The following is a 6,319-nucleotide window of genomic DNA, read 5'->3' on the forward strand; positions in this document are numbered from 1 at the left end:
CAATTATAATGATACGTTTTGAAAATGGGAGATAGATCTTTAGGTGAAACTGATTTAGAGGTAATATTGGCCCAATTCTTAGATTCTCTGGACTGACAGAATGAGACAAAATTTGGCCGAAAGTACTAAAATTCCTTGAACCAATTTCTGGGCGGGTTATGGTCAATGAGGAATGGCTTTCAGCCTTGTAAACTAGACAGGGTTATGGTCAATGAGGAATGGCTTTCAGCCTTCCCTACTTCTCATGCCAACTTTGACAGCCCAAACATTTCAGACCACTCCCCCATCACCCTAGCTATTCAGCCCTTCCCTAGCTTTGGCCCCAAACCCTTTAAATACTTCGACATGTGGGCCTCTCACCCCTCTTTTTTAACCACAGTACTTCATGCTTGGTAAAAACCTATCACTGCTGTCTCTTCCCCCCTCATTGCAGTTTCTAGAAAGCTCAAAAATGTAAAGGCAGCTTTCAAGGATTGGAATTCCAATACTTTTGGAAATATATCTCAACAGGTTTAGGAATGCAAGGATAGACTTGGCTCAATTCAGATCCGGCTGCAATCGGATCATTGCAATAGTGCTTTAGCAGATGAAGAAAAGGCTACTTCTCTTGAGCTCTCTTCCTTACATGCTCGAGAAGAGAGCTTTTTGAAGCAGAAATCTAGAATCAAGTAGCTTGAGCTGGGGGACTTTAATTCTGCTTATTTTCACAGATCACTGAAGGCTTTGATGCAAACTCCATTATTCATCCTACAGCCTAGGATGGCTCTATTGTCTGCAGTATTAAAGGTATCACAGTCTTGGCTGTTCAGCATTTCAAGGGCCTCTTCACCAGCTCTCAGTTGGCCTCACCTCCCAACCCGAATGGCCTACTCAAAAAATTCATCACCTGGCCCTCCATGAATATTTGAGCTCCAATCGGAATGAAAAGCGACTGCCATCCTCTCGCAAGGTTTCGGGAGCCCCAGGCCCGGACGGCTTCAGTATGGGGTTCTTTTTAGCTTCGTGGGACATTATCAAGCTGGATCTTATTGCAGCCATTATGGCTTCAGTATGGGGTTCTTTTTAGCTTCCTGGGACATTATCAAGCTGGATCTTATTGCAGCCATTTTCAGCTTCTTCTACAACCCCTATCAAGTCAAAGGTATCCACACTTTTCTCTGCCTCATCCCCAAGAAGGACGGTGCCTCTGCTATGAAGGATTTCAGGCTCATTGCTTTTTGCAACCTCCTGTACAAATTTATTGCCAAGATACTTGCTTGGCGGCTCAAAAGTGTGGTGGATATTCTTGTTAGTAACAACCAATCTGCATTCATCCCTGGAAGACATATCTCGGACAACATCCTTATTTGCAATGACATTGTCAAAGCTTTGAGAGGAAAAATCATTCCCCTGCTATTCTCCTGAAGATTGACATCCACAAAGCCTTTGATTCTTTCAGGTGGGACTACATACGTCAGGTGATGACCAAGATGGGTTTTCCTTGTATCTTTGTCAATTGGATTCAGGCTTGCATCTCTTCCCCAACGTTTTCTGTGCTTGTTAATGGCAGCCCAGCAGGCTACTTCGATGCCTCTGTGGGAATTAGACAAGGCTGCCCTTTGTCCCCTTATTTGTTTACTTTGTCTTTGGAAGCTCTCTCCAGGGACATCCAAATTTGCACTGAACAACAGCTTATGTGCCTATGCCTGAGTATAAAGCTCTCAACCTCTCTAATTTGGCCTTTGTGGATGACCTGATGATCTTCTCCCAGGCTTCATTAGCCTCTCTGGAGTGCATTATGCTTTGCCTGCAGCACTTTCATGAGCTATCGGGCCTGCGCATTAACCCCTCAAAGGCTCCTTTGCTTCAGAGGTCTGGTTTTCAAGAAGGTCACCTTCCTATTAAGTATTTGGGTCTTCCTTTGATTCCTGCCAGGCTTTCAGCTTATCACTGCACTCCTCTACTTGACCTCATTCGGAAAAGGCTGCAATTATGGAAAGGCAAGCTTCTCTCATATGCTGGTAGGATGGTTCTTATCAAATCAGTCATGGAATCTTCGTATATCTGGAATCTATGGGTTGCCTCAAGCTACTATAAAGTCCCTGGAATCCCTTTTACCTTCCACCCTCTGGAAGGGCAAAGATACTTCCAGATTTCTTCACCGCCTTCCCAGGGCTGCTATGTGTCTACCGAAGAATGAAGTAGGCTTGGGCAACAGAAGAATCAAAGAAGTAAACTTGGCTAGTATCTTGAAGTTAATCTAGAAGATTGCTTCAAAGCAAAAGAGCATCAAGGTTGACAGGATATACTCAGGGCCCTTGCGGCATGATTCCATTTAGACGGCTTCCCTGTTAGATTCACCTAAAGATATTTATTTCCCATTTTCAAAACGTATCATTATAATTGCGATACGGATAAGTATGGGAAAATTTATTCCGCTTGGAAGTTGGTTCAAGGAAATTTAGTACTTTCAGCTAGATTTGGTTTCATTCTGTCGGTTTAAAGAATCCAATAACTAACTGATTTCCTCTAAACCAGTTTCAGCTACAGATCTCTCTCCTTTTTCCAAAAACATACCATTATAATGGCGATCAGGACGAGTATGGACAAATTAATTTCGCCTGGAAGTGGGTTAAAGAAATATTTGTACTTTATGCTATTGGGTCTCATTCAATCAGTCCAAAGAATCCAAGACCTAGGCCGATATTTCCTAAAAATCAGTTTCAGCTACAGATCTCAATCTTCTTTTTCCGATGCGTATCATTGTAATGGCTAACCAGACGTGCATGGACAAAGTTATTCCGCATGGAAGTTGGCCAATAGAATTTTAGTTATTTTAGCTGGAGTGGGACTCTTGCGTTCGGTCCAGATAATCCAAGATCTGGGCTAATATTTCCTATAAATTATTTTCACCTACAAATCATTATCCTCCATTTTTTAAACACACTATAGCGGCTAACATCCGGGTAGAATAACTTAGCCCATACTCATCCGGTTAGCCATTATAATGTGTTTAAAAAATGGGGGATAGTGATTTGTAGGTGAAACAAATCTATAGGAAATATCAGCCCGAATCTTGGATTATCTGAATGAACGAATGAGTCTCAATCAAGCTAAAATAGCTAAAATTCCATTGGCCAACTTCCAAGCGGAAAAACTTTGTCCATACACGTCCAGTTAACCATTATAATGATACGCATCGGAAAAAGAAGATAGAGATCTGTAGCTGAAACTGATTTTGAGGAAACATCGGCCCAGGTCTTAGATTCTTTGGTCCGGAAGAATGAGACCCAATCTAGCATAAAGTACAAATATTCCTTTAGCCAACTTTCAGGTGAAATTAATTTGTCCATACTTGTCCAGATCGCCATTATAATGATATGTTTTCGGAAAAAGGAGAGAGATCTGTAGCTGAAACTGATTTAGAGGAAATCAGTCAGTTATTGGATTCTCTTAACCGACAGAATGAGACCAAATCTGGCCAAAAGTACTAAAGTTCCTTGAACCAACTTCCAAGCGAAATAAATTTTCCCATACTTATCCGGATCGCAATTATAATGATACGTTTCGAAAATGGGAGATAAATATCTTTAGGTGAAACTGATTTAGAGGAAATACTGGCCCAGTTCTTAGATTCTCTAGACTAACAGAATGAGACCAAATCTAGCAGAAAGTACTAGAATTCCCGTAACCAACTTCTGGGCGGAATAAATTTTCTCATATTCATCCGTATTGCAATTATAATGATACGTTTTCGAAAATAGGAGATGAAAATCTTTAGGTGAAACGGATTTAGAGGTAATATCGGCCCAGTTATTGGATTCTCTGGACCGACAGAATGAGGCCAAATCTAGCTGAAACTAATAAATTCCTTGAGCCAACTTCCCCGCAAATTAACTTTGCACATGCTTGTCGGGTTCGCTATTATAAATATGTGTTTACAAAAATGGGAGATAGAGATCTGTTGGTGAAACTAATTTAGAGGAAATATCGGCCTCTTGGATTCTCTGGACCAATAGAATGAGACCCAATCAGTCAAAAAGTACTTAAATTCTTAGGGCCAACTTCCGGGCGGGATAACTTTGCCATACTCGTCCGGTTGGCCATTATAATATGTATTTTGAAAATAAAAGAAAGATCAGTAGGTAACACCACTAATTTAGAGGAAATATCGCCCAAGTTCTTGGACACTCAGGACAGAAAGTTTGAAACCCAATCCAGCATAAAATACATAAATTCCATGAGTAAACTACCAAGCAGTATAAAAGTATCCCATAATCGTCCGGTTCGTAATTATAATGATATGTATTTGGAAAAGGAGATAGAGATCTGAAGGTGAAACTGATTTAGAGGTAATATCAGCCCAGCTCTTTGATACTCTTGACCGATAGAATGAGACCCTATTCAGTAGAATGTACTAAAATATTTACGACCAACATCCCAGGAACAATAACTTAGCCCATATTCATCTGGTTAGCCAATATAATATATGTTACAAAAATGGGATATAGTAATTTGTAGGTGAAACTAATTTATAGGAAATATTGGCCCAGATCTTGGATTATCTAGATCGATAGAATGAGACCCAATCCAGCTGAAATTACTAAAAATCCATTCGCCAACTTCCAGGCGGAATAACTTTATACATACACGTCCGGTTAGCCATTATAATGATACGCATCTAAAAAAGGAGCTAGAGACCTGTAGCTGAAACTGACTTAGAGGAAATATCGGCCCAGGTCTTGAAATCTCTGGACAAACTGAATGAGACCCAATATAGCAGAAAGTACAAATATTCCTTTAGCCAACTACCAGGGGGAATTAATTTGCCCATACTCATCCGGTTTGCCATTATACAGATATGTTTTCCGAAAAAGGAGAAAGAGATTTGTAGCTGAAACTGCTTAAGAGGAAATCAGTCTAGTTCTTAGATTCTCTAAACTGACAGAATGAGACCAAATCTAACTAAAAGTACTAAAACTCCTTGACCAATTTCCAGGCGGAACAAATTTTCCCAAACTTATCAGGAATGCAATTATAATGATACGTTTTGAAAATGGGGGATAATGATACGTGTTGAAAATGGGGGATAAAGAGCTTTAGGTGAAACAGATTTAGAAGTAATATTGGCCTAGTTCTTAGATGCTCTAGACTGACAGAATGAGACCAAATATAGCCGAAAGTACTAAAATTCCTTGAACCAACTTCCCGGCAGAATAAATTTACTCATACTCATCTATACTACAATTATAATGATACGTTTTCGAAAATAGGAGATAAAAGACTTTAGGTGAAACTGATTTACAGGTAATATCGGCTCAGTTCTTGGATTTTCTGGACCGACAAAATGAGACCAAATATAGCTAAAAGTACTAAAATTCCTTGAGCCAACTTCCGGGCAGATTAACTTTGCACATACTGATCGGGTTCGCTATTATAATAATATGTTTACGAAAATGGGAGATAGAGATCTGTTGGTGAAACTAATTTAGAGGAAAAATCAGCCCAGTTCTTGGATTCTTCGGACCGACAGAATGAGACGCAATCAAACAAAAAGTACTAAAATTCTTAGGGCCAACTTCCGGACGGAATAACTTTGCCCATACTCGTCCGGTTAGCCATAATAATATGTATTTTGAAAATGGGAGAAAGATCCGTCGGTATTACTAATTTTCGGGAAATACGTAAATTAATACATAAATTCCTTTAGCAAACTCCCGGGCAGAATAAAGTTGCCCCTAATTATCCAGTTCGCAATTATAATGAAATGTATTTGGAAAAGGAGATAGAGATCTGTAGCTCAAACTGATTTAGAGGTAATATCAGCCCAACTCTTGGATACTCCCGACTGACAGAATGAGACACAATCCAGTAGAATATACAAAAATTCTTACAGCCAACATCCAGGAAGAATAACTTAGCCCATACACGTACGTTTAACCATTATAATATGTGTTTAAAAAACGGGAGATAGTGATTTGTGGGTAAAACTAATTTATAAGAATTATCGGCCAATATCTTGGATTATCAGGACCGACAGAATTAGACCTAATCCAGCTGAAGTTACTAAAATACCATTGGCCAACTTCCAGGCAGAATAACTTTGCCCATATACATCCGGTTAGCCATTATAATGATACGTTTCCGAAAAAGGAGAAAGAGAACTGTAACTGAAACTGATTTAGGGGAAATATCGGCCCAAGTCTTGCATTCTCTGAACCGATATAATGAGACCAAATCTAGCATAAAGTACAAATATTCCTTTAGCCAACTTCCAGGCGAAACTAATTTCCCCATACTCATCCGATTCGCCATTATAATTATATGTTTTCATCAAAAG

This window comes from Telopea speciosissima, chromosome 11 (assembly GCF_018873765.1).
Source record: "Telopea speciosissima isolate NSW1024214 ecotype Mountain lineage chromosome 11, Tspe_v1, whole genome shotgun sequence".
Classification (NCBI taxonomy): Eukaryota; Viridiplantae; Streptophyta; class Magnoliopsida; order Proteales; family Proteaceae; genus Telopea; species Telopea speciosissima.